The sequence below is a fragment of the Tachypleus tridentatus genome, chromosome 3 (genome assembly GCF_004210375.1).
Source record: "Tachypleus tridentatus isolate NWPU-2018 chromosome 3, ASM421037v1, whole genome shotgun sequence".
Lineage (NCBI taxonomy): Eukaryota > Metazoa > Arthropoda > Merostomata > Xiphosura > Limulidae > Tachypleus > Tachypleus tridentatus.
The window spans coordinates 106,507,181-106,528,471 of NC_134827.1; the positions used below are offsets into that span (position 1 = coordinate 106,507,181).

Sequence of the window (21,291 nt, forward strand, 5' to 3'; positions counted from 1 at the left end):
TGCATTCTCTTTATCCAATTCCCAGAAACATCCACCTTTCTAAGACAACTTGTACTTGTTTTTCTTTACTCTTCACGACTACTTTTCTCTACAGTTTTGTCTTTCTCCTAATCTCCAGATTTCACTAATAGTAATAAACTTACCAAAAGTAGCTACTGATGTTATGAAACTGGTTATAGCTGATGGTAATAATTTTATTATTCACCATTCTTAAAGTAAATTTTAAATGTAAATATAAATGTATATGTACAAGTGTTTGTGTAATATTCTGAACTCTCGTGTTATGTTCAAATTTCCTTATACACAGATAATTTGTGGTTAAGCAAAAGACAACTTACTAATACATTAATTGGGAAAACTCTTTTCAATTTTTTAGTTAAATAGGTCTGAGTATCCAGAAGAGTTATTATTAAGTAAGAGTCTTCAACTGTAAATTGGTTGGTTGGTTTGGTGTTTTATGGTGCAAAGCACCAAACATCTGGTAAAAAGTTAAAATTAAAGTAAAATTGGTAAAATTCATAAAAGGAAATTCATGTAAAACAAAGTTTAAAATAAAACATAAATAGCATAAAATCAATGTTTACATCTTGTCTACAGCTGTAAGAGGAAAACTACAGTAATACAAGTTGTAAAGGACTTTCTGTAGCATAATTGTAATTATCATAACTTGCAAGAAAGACAAACAGTTAAGTTTAAAAACCACCGTCAGTCACCTGAAGTTGGCCTTTCTAGTCCTGGTTCCGAGTTATTTGACGTTAGGCCATTTCAAAATGAACAAGATGCACTTTGATTTTTAAAAAGGAACCACATTAAAAATGGATGTGAACGAATGAATGTTTTGCATTTTGGGGTGGTAGAAGATGTACCTGAGGAAATGTCTGAACCCTGAACCAAAGGAAGTGGATCTTGGAATTTGCTGGAATGTATGGGACAGAGATGGGTGTTGAAGTTGATTCATCAACTTTTTTAACCATGGAGGTGAAAAGAATTTTAATTTGTTTGAAGAACGATTCTTTAGGAGGCACAGAGAGATCCATCTGCACTCCCACTGTAGTAGTTGAAGGAAGTACAGCAGCAAATGCCCAAGATAAAGTGTTGGACAGCAACTTTCAAGCCTCAGGATAAGTATTGTTATGAATTGTTTTCAAATGCTGCACCTCTTTTTCCTCCAACCATTTAGGGTAAGAACGAAAGTAGGACGGGTGAGAGCCATTGCAATTGATGCAATGAGGGTCCTTTTCACACTCTTAGGCATTGTGGTCCTTGCCACCACAACAAGCACACGTCAAGGAACCACGACATGAAGTCTTCGAGAGTGACCAAACCACTGACACTGGAAACATCTAAGAGGGTTTGGAATGTATGGCTGTACCCTGCAATTAAGATAACCTGCCTTGTTGGTGGCAGGTGGACATGGTGATGTAAATGTTACAATGAGGATATTGGTCAGTATCATAATTCCATCTTTGCAAGTGGAGATATACCTCACTGCAGAAACTCCTTGAGTGGAGAAACCAGCGAGAATCTCTGACTTGGGGATGTTCTTCATTTTCTTCTCAACAATAACTCCTCATGATGAATTCAAAGTAGCATGAGGTGTAACCTCAATAGGTATATCCCCAATCACCTTTGAATGCAAGAGGAGTTCACTGTGGTGAGATGTGGACGTTTCCACCAATATGCCACCAGAGTGAAGCTTCTTTACTGACTTTGGAGAGCCAGCAAGTCCCTCTAGTCCCTTCTGAATGAAAAAGGGAGACATCTGCCCTAAAGGTCTGTCTGAAAGAGAATGTAGTATTAGAAAATGAGGTACAACAGGCAATACGGATGTTGAAGACTGCTGCTCAGAATCTTCAAGATGTGGTCATTTACCTATGGACTATGTTTTCACTATTTTATTTAAGTTTTTGATTGGAGGATCCATAATAAATAAAAAAGGAATATTTAGGTGCCCACTGACCCGACCCACTATGAAGTCCTACAAGGGGGATGGACTACAGTGCCAAACAAGGACATTGCAGTAATGCCAGGGTTTCATGAGCACTATACCCAAACGCTAGCATCAGATACAACGTCCACAACACCTGTTGAGAATATCCAACCCAACACTGGTACTTGGTTGACCCTAGCTCAAGTGGACCAGCAAAATGACCCAAGAGAGGTCACCTCAAGGCTGCCTGTCTTCAGGAATTCAAGGCCAAAGTGGTGTGTTAGGGTTGGACCCCTCAACCACCAAGATCCTCTCCTCCCCTTCACAGGTCACCACGCACAACAAACACGTGGGCAGATGTTTAGATCTCAGAGGAGGTAAATTGAAAGAACAGTCCCCTCACTGAATAATTTTTATGTGTATTAAGACCAAAGACAAATCTGTTAACTTTTGACTACAATATGGAGTTAGATTTAAGCACTGTGAATTTTCACAGACATAACACTCACAGATTGACATGTCCATTTGACATTATAAAAAAAACAACTGATGACTTTGGTTAGAAACTGTCTTTTTATTTATATATTTATTTTTAATACATACCAAAATCTTCAAAAGTAGTTTGAAAGGTTGTTACCAATACTAAAGGTAACAATTTCAGCTTTGAAAGTTATATTCTAATTTGATCTAGTGCAATTTCAATGTTCCATAAGCTACAAACCTGCACAATGGTTTGGCTGACAATGTGGTGTATGTCTGTGTGTGCTACTCTTTAAAGAATTTCAGTGTTTATTGGATGGCTACAAGAAGATGAAAGGTAAAGTTTAAACTTGGTTGTTTAGGTGGGTAAAATGCTCTTCTATCTCATAAGATATTTTATTTTTTATCAACTACAACAAGCAGTCATTCTTCACAATTACATCCCAAACCGAAAATGTTTTTTTTTGTCTAGAAACAAAACCAATACTTCTCTGCATTTTACAAGTTGCTAACACTAACATAAAGTATGCTCCCAATTATGATAGCAATACTCTTAAAATGTTAATATTTTCCTATGAATTTCTGATATACTAACCTCTGCTTACATGAAACTTTCCTCGATTTATGCTGCCTTCTGTATGCACAATTTTTATTTTTCATTAGCCTTAACATTCCTAGCTAACATCACATGGATCTTCAAGGTATAGATGTGTTTTAGCATTCAAATAAGAATATGACAACCCTCCATCAATAAAAGTGTAACACACCCTTCTAGTAGAGTAGCTTCCTCTAAACAGTAGACCACAATCATCACTTTTAGATTAGGTAAAACTGAATGCATCAGAAGTGGGAAGGTAAAAATCTATTTTCAGTGCAGGAAAACATTCACTTTTTAATACATTAACCTACTTTCACTTAAGTAATAGCTAGAATCCCATACTGAAATGGTGGAGGGAACAATGTAAAAGTTACTAGATGAGCACTTTTCCAAAAGCACCACCTGAAGTGAAACCATGGAGTGAGATACCCTAATGTGTAGAGTTATACTTGTGTGAACCTGCACCTTCATCTGTAAAAAGGGATACTCTTTGGCCATTGTAAAGATAATGTATCATGAAATCAGGTGCAAAAGATGTTGGTACAATCAGTAATGGGTCATGCCAGATGTAGAGTGGCTTCAGGTGAGCCTGATCACAACCAGTGGGTCAGCAACAAACCAAAACCAGGTGGAACTGGATATTTATTGTTGGAGGATGAGACTTCTGACCATATTCACTTTAAGCCTAGATAGGAGAAGGGAAAACCAACTTCTGTTCCAACAACCTTTGGAAGGGAATGTTGAAAAAAAAAAACAAGCACATAACCAGCACCAAGCTACCCAAGAATCCAACACCCAGGTAATGATAAGAAGGAGTGTAGATATACTATACTTCTTTGAACTTTTGCAAAGAATAATTATTTCTAAGTGTTAAACTGTTTCTCTAGCAGTAAAAAAAAGACTGGGCTTAGCATAGTTAGATTCTAGCTCAATACGAACTACAGAATACACATACCACTGACGTTCATGTTTTTTAATACCTGATTGTTCACAGTAAACAATAACATTACAGAATTCAAAAGCAACACAGAGAAGATTGTTTCCCCTAGCAACTGCTATTATACAATATTGTTAAGTCTAAGCTCTGTTTCCTTTTGTTTCAATTACTACTTCTAGATTTCAGCATTATACAATAACAATGTTTTTGAGATATTTTCAATGCTGAGAGAAGTTGGCAACAGTAATATGTAATTAAAAAAGTTTAATGGAAAAATTGAAAGAAAAACCCCATAGAAAATGCTAAAATTTTGGCAGTAGAAAATGCCAAATTTATCAAGCGATAAATGTTTTAGTAATGCAGAAAACAAGTTCAATTCAAAACAAATTTAACAGCAATTGTAACTGTCGTCAAAACTGTTTACATATTATTTATTAGTAGAAAATGTATATCCAATTACATGACAATATTATGAACAATTAAACATATTTTGGTTGATTGTTTTGGCAGAGCATTCACGATACAACTTTGTAAAATGGACGACAACTGCCTGTTGTGGCGACACAAGTGTAGAGAACAAAAAGGATAAGACTTTCAAAACTAATTAATTAATTAATTAAGTTCAAAATGGTTAAACTGACATGCATGTGTCTGATCAACACAGGTTGTCTTAAAACCCCCAAACCAGCCTTTCTTCACACACACAAAACTGGTTTTAGTTTATTGTACCAGAAATAATGAAACTGATTAAATGTTTTCCTATTAAAGGATACAAAGTTAGTGGTATTGAGATTTACCATACCCAACTTTTTAAAAATTCTATTCCAAACACTCAACTTAGAAGCCTAAAATTGCATGTAAAGTGACTTCTCAAATGTAGCCAATAACATACTGTGATCATGAGATGCACAATTGGAGAGAATACACTTAAGTCTGTAATATAAAAACCCAGTGAGTTTTTATTGGTTAAAAACAGCCTTGAAGAAAGATGGAACATTAGCTGAAACTATTGGCAAAATGCCAACAAAACAGTGTGCTTGAGTGAATGGCTCCTACACATAGCACCATGTTAAGAGTAGATCAAACACCAGGCTAAAAATACATATATACACAGATAGACATAAAAAAGTGATGTTTTTTTGTAAGTTGTTCTTATTAAAACCCATTCTAAGTTTTTCTCTACCATTTTTAAACTCTAGCATATTCTGGTGACAAATTAATTGACAAGTAGCAAAAGACATCTAATTTGAATGGTTAAATTTCAGTTTTCTAGTGAATTCTAGACTATGATAAAAATGTTTTTAAGGGCATTTGTCTATGGTATTATATGACACCAATTTTAACTTGTATTTAACATGTTTATTTTAGTCTTGTGTTTGTAAAAAGTGAATATAAAATTACAGAGAACTTGTTGGAATTTCATATTTGTCAAAATGTTAGGTTACACAGTCCACAAGATGTTAGATAACACAGTCCGCAAGATGTTAGATAACACAGTCCAGAAGATGTTAGGTAATATTCTAATATTTATGTCAGCTTACAATAAGAGTAATAACTACTTTGGTGTGAACAGCCACATAAAACCTTTAACTAAGGAATTATGATTTTAATAGAACAAGAGCAATAGGCTTAATGTTCTTTTAAACAGTACATTTTTTTTATTTGATTTCTGATGGTTTTTTCCTACAAAGATTGTATAACAGCATTTCAACCATATCATATCTGCCAAATCTTTTGCCAATGACAACAATGTTGCTGTTTTCTCATTGGCTTACATCCACAGTAATGATAGAAAAGAGCACTTCTTACTCGGTGAGAAAATGTTGTTTTTGGGATATAGCTAATATTACAAGTTAGTGAATATTATCTCCTTGTAAACATCTGTTAACTTCTATAGCCGTGTACTCAGTGGATTCTTGGTAGTTTAAAACCTGCTACCTCAGTAAGTGTTAGTCTTAAAACACTTACTGGAGTCTTGCAAGAGGGTTCAGGTGCCGTATCATATCAAAGTTCTCTTTTCACATTTTTAGACAGTCAGTATTACAATTTGAAGAAAGGTCAGATGAAAATGTAAGAGTTGCTAAGATTTTGTTAATACATTAAAGGTAAAGTAAATGTTAGGACTGATGTAGAGCCTCTGACAGTACAAAATGGATGATGTAGAGCCTCTGACAGTACAAAATGGATGATGTTAAGCCTCTGACAATACAAAATGGATGATGTAGAGCCTCTGACAATACAAAATGGATGATGTAGAGCCTCTGACAGTACAAAATGGATGATGTAGAGCCTCTGACAATACAAAATGGATGATGTAGAGCCTCTGACAATACAAAATGGATGATGTAGAGCCTCTGACAATACAAAATGGATGATGTAGAGCCTCTGACAGTACAAAATGGATGATGTAGAGCCTCTGACAGTACAAAATGGATGATGTAGAGCCTCTGACAGTACAAAATGGATGATGTAGAGCCTCTGACAGTACAAAATGGATGATGTAGAGCCTCTGACAGTACAAAATGGATGATGTAGAGCCTCTGACAGTACAAAATGGATGATGTAGAGCCTCTGACAATACAAAATGGATGATGTAGAGCCTCTGACAATACAAAATGGATGATGTAGAGCCTCTGACAATACAAAATGGATGATGTAGAGCCTCTGACAACACAAAATGGATGATGTTAAGCCTCTGACAATACAAAATGGATGATGTAAGCCTCTGACAATACAAAATGGATGATGTAAGCCTCTGACAATACAAAATGGATGATGTAAGCCTCTGACAGTACAAAATGGATGATGTAAGCCTCTGACAGTACAAAATGGATGATGTAAGCCTCTGACAGTACAAAATGGATGATGTAAGCCTCTGACAATACAAAATGGATGATGTAAAGCCTCTGACAGTACAAAATGGATGATGTAGAGCCTCTGACAGTACAAAATGGATGATGTAAAGCCTCTGACAATACAAAATGGATGATGTAGAGCCTCTGACAATACAAAATGGATGATGTAGAGCCTCTGACAATACAAAATGGATGAGGTAGAGCCTCTGACAATACAAAATGGATGATGTTAAGCCTCTGACAGTACAAAATGGATGATGTAGAGCCTCTGACAATACAAAATGGATCTCATTTATTTTACTCTTTCATCAGTTCTTATTAATGAATATTTAAGTAATATTCCTAATCCAGATAAACATGAGATTGAACAACATGATCACGCTAATTCTGAGAGTAGTAAAGAAACTTGAAATAATGATAAAGCTCCTAGACCAGATAATATTTACCCAAAGGTGTTGAGGGAGGTTAAGGATTTCATATTTCAGCCACTTTCAACTGTTTCTTGTAAGTTTTTAAATAGTGGGCAAGTCCCAGAAAACTGAAAGTTGGCTGATGTTATCCGTCTTTTCAAGAAAAGTAATAAAAAAGTTGTCTCAGTGTACTTAGAGACCTGTTAGTCTCACATCAGTGCTAGAAGTATTTGAAAACCTGATAAGAGACAATTTCCAAAGTCATTTAATAAAGATTACAAATTTTGTTGGATAGTCACCATGGTTTCACAAGTGGAAAATATTGCCTCACAAATCTTTTGACATTACTTGAAAAGGTTATGGATTTGATGCATCTGGATTTTTAGAAAGCATTTAACCAAATCTCACCTCAAAGACTTGTTAAAAAATATCTCTGTAAATTCAGAAAATAGATTGGAAGAAAGCAGAGAGTTGTCTTAAATGAAGTTCAGTCAATCTGGATTAATGTGGAGTACTTCAGATCTCAGCAAGGTCAGGCCAGGTGGTTAAGACACTCGACTTGTAATCCAAGGGTAGCAGGTTCAAATCCCCATTATACCAAACATGCTCGCCCTTTCAGCTGTTGGTATTCATTGGTAAAAGAGTGATACAAGAGTTGATGCTGGGTGGTGATGACTAGCTGCCTTCCCTCTAGTATTACACTGCTAAATTAGGGAAGGCTAGTGCAGATAGCCCTCGTGTAGTTTTGCACAAAATTCAAAAACAAACAAACAAGTCTCAGTGTCACAATCTTTGCTTTTTTTATTTATATCAATGACGAAGGTAATAAAATGATCAATGAATTATTTAAATTTTCTTAATATTTTGAGTATCTTTAGCTGTTATGAAGATGCTGCTGTTTTATAAAGTTTGGATTACTTGATGGGTTGGGCAAATAAATGACAGATGGGTTTTAATTATAACAAATGCAAGGTAATGCATGTGGGTTATTATAATTTATTTATGAAAATAATTTCCATAGTGTTAAGAAAGTAAAGGATTTCAGTGTTCTAACTGAGAAGTATCTCAAACCATCCAAGCAGAGTGTTGCTGTTAGTGGCACTGCAAACAGAATTTTAAGATGTATCTACAGAAACACTGAAAACAATTCTAATTAGGTTATAATTTCATTATACAGGTCATTAGTTAGAATACATTTGGAGTTTCATGTTCAGTCCTGGATGACTTACCGTAAGAAGGCCTATGAACTGCTGGACAGGATTTGATGGAGGGCTACTAGAATGATATCCATGATGGAGAGGTTTTGATATAAAGAGAGTTTAATATTTCTGAAATTATTTTATCTTGAAAAAATAAGATAGAGTGAATCTGATGGAGGTGTTTAATTAAAATTGTTAACAGAACTGATACATTATTTGTTTTTTAGCTTGATAGTGAGAATAGTTGGACTTGGGGATCTATATAAATTTTAATAAAGTAGGAGTCATCTACATCTAAGACAGTTTTATTTCTCTAACAAGGTGGTTGATTTTTGGAATGGTTTACCTTCAGATAATTTAATGAAACACTTGATAAATATTTGTATAATACATATTTTTTCTAAAGTTTAGCTTTGTGGATGAGAGACCTAGATGGACCAACAGGCAATTTGTTGTCCTTAAATTATATGTACAATTTCAAACTCACACAGAAACAAAACACAAATGCAGTAAATACTGGGGGAAGGCATGATTTATGAGATGTAATTAGCTGGGTCAAGAGTGTCCTTAGAATTAAGGATTAATCACAGGTCATTTCTGACTTCACTTATTGTACTGACACTTCCAAAGTAGTAGAATCTTTGTGAGGTGTCAGGTAAGTCTTCTACTAGCTTCGACTAGTTAAAATTCATCTACTATAGGTTGATAGGCATTTCATGTTTATTAGCACAAAGCTACTAGGCTATCTGTGCCAAACAAAATGTAGTACACTATAATGGTACATGGAAATTAAGGTAAAAATATGTAAAATTAAGACCTGCCAGGAAGACTGAAGCATTAAAATCAAACCTGCTGTCAGTCACCTGAAGTTGGCCTTTCCAGTCCTGGGTTCAGGTCAAAATAAAATTAAAATGTGTAAAAGAAATCATGCTAAAACAGTGTATAGTCCAATAAAAACCTTAAGTTAAGAAGACTAATGGCTCTTAAAAGTGTAAAAATATGAGTGAGGCGGCCAGTATCACCTAATTAACCTTGTATCACCTTGACATTGACTAATGTCAAGGGTAAACCTACCTTAAAAATATGTTTAAAATGGTGTCGTCATTCTTGGTTGTAATGATGGCACGATAATAAAATATGTACGATTGTGACCTGAGAGCCACACAGACCACACATTGATGAATCAGTAGCAGATAAAAGGAAGTGGTGAGTTAAAAAACTGACCAATGTGTAGCCAAAACAACTTCCTTTGATCCAAGATGACCAAAGAACTGAAGACTTGATTTGAAAAAGCTTATTATTTCATTGTTCACTCCAGGTCGACTGCCAACGGTCAGGTTTTGATAACTGGACCATAGTCCAGTATATGGGACAGTGGTGATAGGCCAGAGCTCATCTACTATAGTTCCAAATAATCGTACATGCATGATTATTTAATTTCAGGAGTTTTCCCACCACGTACAATACTTATTCAGGACTGTATAATCATTAAATTTTGGCCAACAAAGCAGGAAAATCTGCTGGTATTGGTCATTGGATAGAAATCTTGATCACTCACTTTCCCAGCAAAGCAGCAAATAAGTATCACTTGCATTAGTCATTGAGAGTTGAGCCAGTGCAAGCTAGGTCATTTAAATATAGGGCTCTATGACCTATCAATAGCTGTGTTGTAAAGCAGCTTATAGGTTTTGGCCCATTCAAGACTCAAAGTAAAAGCAAGTCAATCACAGTCACTGTATATTTAACCCTACTGACAGTTGTATAGAAAAGAAATGGTTGTTTGTTTGGGTTAGCAATTCCACTATTACACACAGTCAAGTGACAAAAATTAACACATAGGGAAAATTACACATAATGTAACATCAACAGCACAATTACAAAACAAAAGTAACTATACCCATAAATATGTCTTTTGCTTTGTTTTCAATCAAATTTTAATTAACATAAAGCTTTCCTCTACACTCAAGCTTAGTGGGCTAATGGTTCCTTATGGAATATTCTAAGTACTGAAAATGTAGAATCACTAACATTATGCTGTAAACAATGTAGCTCTACAAATATTTAAATATGATTTTTCCATATTCAGACACAAAAAGAAACTTTTCAACTGATTTAAAAATGGCTCCAGTTTCTGAAATAGACTTGACCTTCACATGCATTTAATTTCAACAAAATATTTTATGTGTATCAAATATTTATTGGAACACAAAATAATTGTTTGTTTGTTCGGTGTTTATTGGTACAAAGCAACTAAGCTATCTGCATTTAACCACCCTTAAACAATGTAAAACTAGTAAAAAAAAAGTAAAATTAGAGTGAGTTGAAATAAAGCGATGTCCAAAATTGGAGTCAAAAGATTTAAGCAGATCAAAAAGAGCAATTGCTTGTAAAAAGTTAAAAATACAGGAAAGTTGAAGAGTGTTATCATTACCAATGGCACTTCCAATGTCACAAATAAACCCACAGAAAATGGTGCCATTGCTCATGGTTAGCATGACAGTGAAACTGGGTTATTGTGACTTCAGGCTGCATGTTGGTGGGTCAGTCCCAGGTCACAAAATGAAAAAAAAAATCTGTTCCTTTGTGAGAGTACATCTTACAATGCAAATATGAAATACACATAGTAGGTTAAATACTTTTTAGTATAAAGAAAAAATTAAAAATGCTACATCATATAGAAGATTTTTTAAGGCATGATTAGTTAACCATGGCATTAATCTGTTATAATTTTTCCAGGTGGTTACATCCAATAAATACTTCATACCTGAAAGGATGCAATGAGCAAAATAAGTACGTAAATACATTCTTTATCTACAAAATAGATCTAAAACCAATTCATATAACCTATTAATTTAATCATTCAACAGTATTAATTAATAACGCATTATAATTCATAATTTCAAACAAGTTTTATGCAGTTACTAATTTCTAAGAAATTGAATTTATAAATATAGGTGACTAATTTACATGTTAAACTGTTACTTGTGATTTACTACAATATTACAGCCAAGCATATTAATTTGTTGTATACCCTAAACATCTCATTTGTTGATAAAACTGAAACAAGTGCCTTTAGCAATTTGCTTTTCCAGAGCTTAAACTGCCACGTATAAAAGGTTAGTAATTTCAATACTCTGAAGCAAAACTATAATATATATATATTTCAAAATTAGCAAATAATATTTTAATTGTTAAAAATGCCTTAACCAAGTTTTGCAAGCTACAGTATGACATTGTTAGCTCAAACCACAATTAGTGTATGAATTTTTTTTATTTATTTTTGATACGCATTAAGGCTACAATGATGGCAGAATGGAGTACTGACGATGGTACGAAGTGTGTAGGGGGGTCATCGAAAGAAGGCACCATCTGGGGGTGGTCACTTTTTTTTTTTAATGTTATAGGCATCAAAAACAAAATATTTCTCCTGGACACAGCCTGTTCTAGTGCTACCACTACACAGTATCATTCTAACATAACTAAATACTTCAGATCTGGAATTATAAGATACAAGTTTGTTTGTTTTTTATTACTCCCTCATCAATTCTATTGTAAAGCCATGAAAGTTCTTATGCACTGGTTTTCTATAACTGACGTTGTTAGTTACAAGAAAAAAAAAAGGAAATTGTTTATAATAATTCCTAGTTCTACAACTTCTGAATAATCCATACAGCTTTCAGATTGATAAAACTTGTATATTATTCAATCTTAAAAATGAGTTTGTTCTAGACAACAGTTTATTTAATATATTTACTTGTGTCTAAATGTATAGAGATAGCTTCTGGCAATGTGACACATGACAGTTTCTATTTTTTTTTACATGCAGTTATCACTAAAAGGTTAAAGTGTCATTTTACTGTGTATAATTTCCATGTAGCACTATAATAATTAAAGAATTTTCAATGGTGTACAAATGTCGTATAAAACAAGTTTTAGAATGTTCAAGATAGAAACACTATTATTATCCTGTTATGAGGACTCTGTCTTATGCAGAAAGTTTGATATCACTCTTGTTTTTTCTCTGTCTACATTACCAATATCTTATTAATTATTTTACTTTCTTTCTTCCGAACTTCCCAGGACACAAAATTATATTTCTGTCTTGGTTTAAATAAAGAAATCAAATTTGAAAATCTTGTCATGTAATTTGTAGCATAAATCTGTTTAATGTATCATAATTTTATTATTGTGCTATTATACATTCTACAACCACACGATGTCAATTTTTAACGTCTTACTGAAGACCTGAGCTAAGGTAAAACTACAATCTATTACTAGGCTGTTTGTAGTCTTCGCAACCACTCTCACTCTCATTGACGTTAAACGAAAACGTTGGCTAATTTCTTAGCAACCAACTATTGACTTCAACTATCTTGAGAACAATAAACTGTGCGGTGCTGAAATGCACCCCAGTTTAATAAAGTAGTAGTTTAAAAAGTTACAAAAAATTTAAATTAATGAATTATAATTTAATAAACTTACTAATTCATCTTTTCAAACCGGATGTAAAACAATATCTCAGGCCCAATGTATATTAGTGTAGTGTTCAGCCGAGAATTTTGAAGCGACATCTAGTACTGATTGTAATATAAACTTTAATAAATAAATAATGAAATATATTTGTCTAATTCCACATAATTAGGTAACATAAAATATTAATAATTTACAAGAAAAAAAGACTATTAATGTTTTGATATAAACTTACAATATAGGTAAACTTACGTTACAAATTAATTGTAATACAGTTTATTCGTTTGTAAAGGAAAAATATACCACAATATGCATTAGTTTTTATGAAAACCAAAATAAATCTAGCATCAACAAGGTTGATGACATATTACTCTAAAAGTTGGGTTTCGATTCTTGCGATGAACCAAGCTTATATAACTTTTTACAGCCCTGCGCTGAAAAACAACAAAACAAAATAACTATTTTGTGGGTAAAGATACTTGTAAATGTGAAACTAAAAGGAATAATGTATTCCAAAAGTTTATTAAAATAATAGACCATAAACTGAAAACAATGATATTAAAAATAACTGACTCTATCTTACATCAGTTATTATTTTACCTGAAACAATCATTCACAAATGTGATGCGCTGCTTCAAAAATTAAAAATAAAGATAAAATGGAAAACTACAAAACTTTTCATTTCAGCTGTGAGAATATATCTAGATATTTAATTACTATTAACTCACACTATTTAAAAAAAAAAAAACACAAAAGGGGTTACACATGAAATCGGTAAGAAATTGTTTTTAGATATGGTTTGATCATGTTTCCTTTACAAAATCTATAGAAGATGATGTTTTAAACAAATGGCCGCTCATGAAGCCTAGAACATTTAATATTTATATCCGTATTATTTTACTACCTTATAATGAAATTTCCATCGTATTTCATATGAATTTTATATTTTTATATAGTAAAATTTAAATTCTTTTTGAAATTATTTTTATTGTTCAAGTAATAAATAACTTCTACAAATAAAACCTGAAATCATGTATTCTAAGGGTTGAACGTAAAATTACGGTTTTGCAACTCACTCCAGTTTGTGTTATAAAATATCAAAATTGTAATATTTTGTTACATTAACATTCCTTGAGAAGCTTCATTGTTTTAAATATTGCTTTTGTAGGGTAAAATACTTAAAATCCAAATGTTTTTCTATTTCGGTATATAGTACAAACTACACAATAAATATGTAAAAGTAAATTTTTCGTAATTTGGAATTTAATTGACTACAGAGGGAAGATAAACACTAAACAGCATCAGTCATTGACTCGCCTGAGTGTGATTTAGTAGTGGGATCTAACTATAATTGTTAAGCCTTAAAGTGTACCCATGACTTCAAAATATGAAATATTTTTTGGGAACGGGACACAAACCTTGAAACTTCGGATCTACAGCTCATGCACGCTTAACACGGGCACGACCAAGTATCTGAGAACCAATGAACACAAAAGTCGCACCATTGGTGTATCATAAACTTAAATTACTAAAGTAAGGTTTATTTCTGTGAATGATATGTCGCAGTATGAGGGGTAAGACAAGCGTAAAATATGCAAAAGCAACAACCTAGTTATTTGACATTTAAGTTTATTATAATTATGCATTTAATATTTATATTCGTCTGTAAATTATAGTTTAGGATAACAAGTTAGTAACGAATGAAGTATACATATCAAGTTATTTTTGTTTGTTTTTTTAGTCCGAAGCAACACAATGGGTTGTCTGCTATGTCTTCCCTCTGCCAGTAATCAAGTCCTGGACTTTAGCATCGTAAGTGTAAACATACCTGATTTAATTAAATATCCTTTAAACTTAAAATTTTGTACGTATAGTTAACCTACAATTAGAAACTGTTTTAGCATAGTATATACAATAACTTTTAAGACAGAGTATAAGAAAAAATAATTAGGAAAACTTAAACTTGTAAAAACCACTTAAAAATACATTTAGTTGATGAATTTGCTTTAAAATATTTTGAAGTAAAGCTTTGCCCATAACGATGTCTTATAGATTTTAATAGCATAGGAAATATACACCAGTCATTGAATGACGTATCAGATATAAATTATGCAGTCCTTAACTTGTAAACAGACTACAGACAGTAAAAAACAAAAGAAGTCAATTAATTACTTTTACATGTTCATTGGTTATTCTTGTAGATTTAGGGGAAACTATATATATATATAAATATAGACACATGCAAAAAGTACAAGCATATAAAATCAGTTTTAATTTGTTTCCATCTGTCAGTTGAATAGTTATAACACATACTGTTACCAAGCCACAAGATATAAAAGAATGGTTTTTAGTTTATATTCTGAGTTTATCTTTGAACAATTTTATAACTGTTTTTACTTTTTAAAGTGATAATCACAAATAATTACTGTATTAATAAATAACATACATAATTGAAATTTTTGCAAGAAGTATCTATATAATTGTTAATACAAAATTATGAAAGAAAAGAAGTACCATGTTATGTCAGCCACAGCATATCTGCCATTTCCAATGTCAGTGAGGTATTCTGCTAATATCAGAATCCTTTGACAGATGTATTAGTGGTTGAGACTTACTTTGTGGTGTATATAAATATGTAAACCAATCCTATAAACAAGAGAGAAATAAAATAGTTTTGTAGTATAAATGTTAAATAATTGAGGTAAGAGAGAATCATTCAGTGTATAATAACCATGTTTGATCATATATATTTAATTTTATGTAATAATACATCAAGGTTATGGTAGAGATTATATGATAATTAATACAATTTTGTCGTTTGTGTCAAACATTACATAATAAGTTTGTGGTGTATATAAATATGTAAACCCCATAAACTGGGTATAGTTCAACAAAATTATATTAATTATGAGTCACAATCTGTGTCCATTGATGTATATAAACTCAGTGTAATAATAAGTTCTGTAAAAACAAGAACACAGACATGATATATCTCTTCAGAAAATGTTTTTAATAGTTTCTTCCTAAAGTGAAAATTTTGCCTGTTAATTAATTAATTAATGCTATACTGAGTTTGAGATAACACAGAAATTAAATCTATATTTTAATTTGTTCATGTTTGCTGCATTTAACTGTATACAAAGCATTTATATAAAATACATCCATACATTGGATGATCCAAGCAAACGTGTTAGTTTCCTTTGTTCTAGTAATCAAAGAACGCTATGTTAAATAGAAGTGAAAATAATTTCCTTTATAAATAAAATAATAAGTTGTGGTTTTTCACATCTCTGCTAATCTTGAATGCCATACACACAGAAAAATGTTGATAATGTTCTTGTACAACATAAAAATATTAGTTAAAAATTATGTTAGTCTGTCTGAAAGTATTTTGTCTTAGAAGAAATTCTAAGTGCTAAGAAATAATTCTTGATTTACATTTAAGTATGGTAGAATATGAGCAGGTACTAGTATCACATGTTTTTCTTATAGCAAAGCCATATTCAGCTATCTGCTGAGAGCTGAGTCCATCGAGGGGAATCGAACCCTGATTTTAACATTGTAAATCCATAGACTTAACGCTGTACCAGCGGGGAATGATACTAGTATTAGAAATGAATATATTTGAGAGATTTCCAACTTAGTTCTTTGTTTGTTTGTCAGTTATTGTATTTCCAGTCTGATTAATTTCTCACTTCATGCCATCATAAGTTGTTAGCGATAATTTTACAAATCTGGAAACTAGTGTGTGTGAAAATTCGTACTTCTGTTATCACTCGTCAATATTCTGCCAATGATGCCGTAATCACGATGTGATGTCAAATCTCAACACAAAATAAAACAACTTTTAGGTTTCATTTTTATGTCAAACAGACTTCAAGGAATCAGGTCACATCTTTACATCAAAACCTGGAAAGTCTTTGGATTCAAACCAATGGTGGAAATGTCATCTTGAGAACTAACATTTGTCACCTTCCAAAGAAATAACTGGGATGGTGATTTTGATCTGTATGATGACAACAGTGTTTTTCTCTTGAACTAAATTTGCAAAATCGAGTAAAGAAAAAAACATATTAAATGAAATATGAAAAAAAAAATGAGTACTTTTAGTCACAGCACAGCAGCTCCTAGAACAGCTCAAATTTTGTTTTGTTTTCAGGTACAGACTTTTAACTCGTATCTCCATCGCCTTTTTACCAGTTTGAGATCTAAAAATGGTTTTGGGCTTGAGGTCAATTTTTTTTAAATTGACATATTTGACCATGCACAAAAGAATTTCAATTTCAGGGTAGGCTGGTAGAGATCCTGATGAGAAATATAAATGAGTCTGGTATATGTATACACCCCACACTTGGTATTATTGTCACAGAAAAATATAGCTGAAAAAAAGGTCACATAGATTAATTTACTCTAATCCTGCCTCAAAGAATTTCATGTACCGTTACTATTGAGGATTCTCTCTTGTTCTAAGTGACAAAGGTCCATATAATAACTAGACATAGAAACAAAGTGACTATGAACCTTTTATTGGGGTCGTCATTTTTATGACATATAGTGTATAATATTTTTGAGTTAGTGAAACTAGTGTTCGGTAAGGGATGTTTTATTTGGGGGCTGGTTGGTTCATGACAGGTGTTCAAGGGGAGTTTCACCTTGGGAGACAAATGATTTATCTCACTTTGTGTTTGAGGAGGTTATTTGTTCATTGTTCAAGGGGAGTTTAACCTCGGGAGACGAATGATTTATCTCACTTTGTGTTTGAGGAGGTTAACCTTTTCAAACCTTCCACATGTACCACTTCTATGTAGTGATGGTGATAATACACTCTTATAACTGATGTGTCTCATTAAAACGATGACACTTAATTAAGAACCTACAGATAATTAAGAATATTTCTTTGTTAGTGAAAGTCGTATTATATTGTGTATTGTAAGAAATATTTAGTAGTTGTTATTAACTGGGCATAAAGTGGCTTTCTCCAATCATATAAATATATTTTTGATTTATTCAAATGCAACAAGTAATATTTAAGAAGCTGAACTCTTTTCACTGATCAGAACTTAACAATATTGAATTTCAGACTTTTACATCAAATTCATACAACACTGGACCAAAACTGCTATATGATGCTGTTATTATTAGACAGGTTTTGCACTTAAGTTTCTGTCATTAAGAGAGAAGGAAAAGTCCATTGAGAGCCAATAACAAAGTCTACAACAGCGAGTTTTTAGAGTTTGAAATCTGGATTTTTGTAGAAATGGACGTATTTGTGTCCAAATGAATAACTGAACAGATTATTGAGGCATAGACACTGTTTTTCTTCTAATATTTGGTCAGATTAATTTATATTCTTTCTGAGCTGAGAAAGGAGCTCGGGTCATCAGCTCTAATTTTTGTTTGAGCTAAAAGTTTGGTAGTAATCTACTTTTATAGTAGTTTAATTAAATACTGTTGTGGGTTTAAAGGTTTGATCCAGAAACTAAAAAACACAACAACAAAACATTATTGTTACTAAACAGTAATATTTCTGACAAGTACAAGCAATATATAAATATGGGAATAACCTTTATAAAGTCTGTTAGATGGGTAGAGTATGCACGTAATTAACACAGTATTCAGTACAAAAGTTTATTTTGTAAATAAATTTAAAATAAATAAAGAAGTTATGTTATTTTTCTGTGAATTCTCAATTCTAAAAGTGGTAAAAGCTAGGTGGATGGAAGGTTGCAGACAAGCACCTGTTAATATTTACTGCTGACATTCATGTATAGATTTGTGTTTTTGTTCAACATGACAGGTTGTAAAATATGAGCAGGTGTTGCAGTGGAACCAAAACCATTATTCCCTGTGTGTATCTATAGTTATGTGTAGTACACAAAATAATAGATATAGTATGTCTTAACACAGTATGTACACGTGCACGCGTTACATGAGGGACGAGGGAACAACTATATTTATCAGACATGACTGACAAAAAAGTATTTCTTAGAATGGTTGTTAATAATATGTAATGTGACTGATACAATGGCATTGAATCACTGAACACCATTCTAACGTGGTGATCTTAAAGAGTTTAACCACCGAGAAGGAAATCACACAACAATAAGATGTGACTGATAGAGCTAGAATAAACCAACAAAGAAAGATCATGGTGAGATACATATCTGTGGACATCTCTTTACGTTATGAAAGTAAATCTTAGAAAGTTTTCTCAGCTTGAGAAGCTGAAAAACTTCTGTAACTGTTCAGGCAAATAGTCTGTATCCAGAAACCTAAAGTTCACTGTTTATGTTACCTATACAGAAGGCAGACAAGGCTTCCTTGTAACACAGGGATGTTGAGCCAGATGTGGATTCCAGAAAGCAATGACATCAAAAACTTTAAGAAAATTCCTCTGTTGTTTGAGGATTTAGTAATTTTTGTGGAGATATACTTCTGATGAAATTGCCTCAAATTTTCTTACATTCAGATCGAATGATATCATTTTACATATTTATAAAAACTTTATATATATATTAAGGTGCCTGCACCATTGTTTGCAGCCATCTTGTTGAAATGTCATATCATAACAAGATTTACTAGAAACCTGCCATGGTAAGCATAAAGCATCATCTTTGGATTTGTTGATCCAGTCAAGGATGTGGATTAAAAAGTTATGGTTGAAACTTCTCTTTGTACTGAAGATTCAGTTAGGGTAAATTTTGCAATAAATTTTGAAGTTTAAAACAAGATAAATCTTTAATAATATTGTCATTAAACAGGTGGTTCACTGTATAATACCGTATGATCATTTTGGTGAAACGCCATAATATTATCCAATTACCTAAAGTAATGTAGATAACTAAATGATAAGTTAAAATAACTTTGTAACACCATAAATATTACAGAGACCCAGTAGTTATGGTTAATGACGTTTACCAATCTGCATATTTTGAGGGCGAAGGTCATATTGTAGTTCTGAACTGTATTTCTATTTTGTAGATAACAGTTTCAAGTTTTAGGTCAATGACTTTTCTGTTTATTATCATTTCACCTGCAGATAATTTATGTGTTTATTCGTGAAAGTTAAGCAATTGGTACGTTACATCTGATTTTGTAACCAGAAAGGGAAAACCACCATGTTTAAGGGAATCACAGTAATTTGAATAGCTTTTATAAGTTATACACGCCTGTATGTGTGCGATTCTACAGTAAATTAAAAGAAAACATGAAATGTACGCTGGTATTTTACAGTAAATTTGTATTTGTTTATTGTACTCAGTAGAGGGCCTCATCGTTTAGTTGTTGTGCACGACTTGGGAGGGTCAGGTTCGCGCGGGTCTCTTCCTTCCTCTCAAACTGTTGTTAACTGTACGATTTTTAACGAAATGGATGAAAACTATTGCAAAACACCGAGTTGGAACATTGACTTCACTCCATTCTTCAAGGCTATAGAGGGTCTCCTGTCTACAGTTGTATCCAGAGGGCCTCCTGTCTACAGTTGTGTCCATTTTTAATAAGTTCGGATGTAAAGGTTGTTAATGAAAATTGGTAAAAAAAAATCGGAATTATTTTTTGCGCGGAAAAATACCATAAAAACCGGATAACTCTGCCATATGTTAAAAAAAAAAAAGTTACGAAATCAGTTTTACAATTTTGCGCAGCGGAAGTACGACTACGTCACGAGAGGTCCAGGACCTTGCGAAAAATAAATAAAAAAGAAAGGAAGATGTGAAATGTGTTTACACTGTGACCCTCCAGGTATATAAATACATATGTCAAAACGTTGCCACGTTATCCCACGTGGAGCAGCACAATCGATGTGCAGTAGCAGAGCATGATTTCCGTGTGTAAATATGAGCTGAAGATTTAGATATTGAAGACGTCCCAAAAGAAAATTAGAAACGTTTTTTCTCATCAAGTGTAAAATTGATTCATAATATAATTGAAACTAAAATAACTAATACTTTTTAAAATCCTAGTTTTCCGAATCTTTCTTCTGATTTTCGGCACGGCATAGCCAGCTGGTTAAGGCACTCGACTCGCAATCTGAGGGTCGCGGGTTCGACTTCCCGTCGCACCAAACATGCTCGCCCTTTCAGCCGTTGGGGCGTTATAATGTGATGGCTAATACCACTATTCGTTGGTAAAAAGAGTAGCCCAAGATTTTCCTCTGGTCTTACACTGCTAAATTAGGGACGGCTAGCGCAGATAGCCCTCGAGTAGCTTTGTGCGAAATTCGAAAACAAACCAAACTTTTGATTTTCTGGGAAGTCTGGAGACAACCAGTCGTTTTAAATCCTGAAAGCTACTCTCGCGTTTTTAGATCACTCCGCACTTTCCTGGTTTATTTTTTATATTACTTAAAATAATGCGCACCAGTAGTCCTAATGGCGAGTTTTTCGCTGACCGGTATCATAAATAATTGTATCT

At 32.9% G+C, this 21,291-nt stretch overlaps 1 protein-coding gene and 1 long non-coding RNA gene across 7 annotated transcripts in view; one reads left to right on the forward strand and one right to left on the reverse strand.

The window, feature by feature from the left end:
- The window catches only part of LOC143247683 (uncharacterized), a 21,725-nt gene extending 8,743 nt beyond the window's left edge, over window positions 1-12,982 (reverse strand). The window contains exon 1 of one of the 2 annotated variants that reach the window (XM_076496073.1): window positions 12,892-12,982. The gene's annotated coding sequence lies outside the window, so the exon portion shown is untranslated. The remainder of the gene's footprint in view (window positions 1-12,891) is intronic. The other variant, XM_076496075.1, reaches the window with a different exon arrangement.
- Window positions 12,983-14,170: 1,188 nt separating this feature from the next.
- The window catches only part of LOC143247685 (uncharacterized), a 274,645-nt gene continuing 267,524 nt past the window's right edge, over window positions 14,171-21,291 (forward strand). For 4 of the 5 annotated variants that reach the window (XR_013026660.1, XR_013026663.1, XR_013026661.1 and 1 more), the window contains exons 1-2: window positions 14,171-14,453; window positions 14,621-14,691. This is a non-coding gene — a long non-coding RNA (uncharacterized LOC143247685). Of the gene's footprint in view, window positions 14,454-14,620; window positions 14,692-16,371; window positions 16,932-21,291 lie in introns of those variants that run through there. The other variant, XR_013026659.1, reaches the window with a different exon arrangement.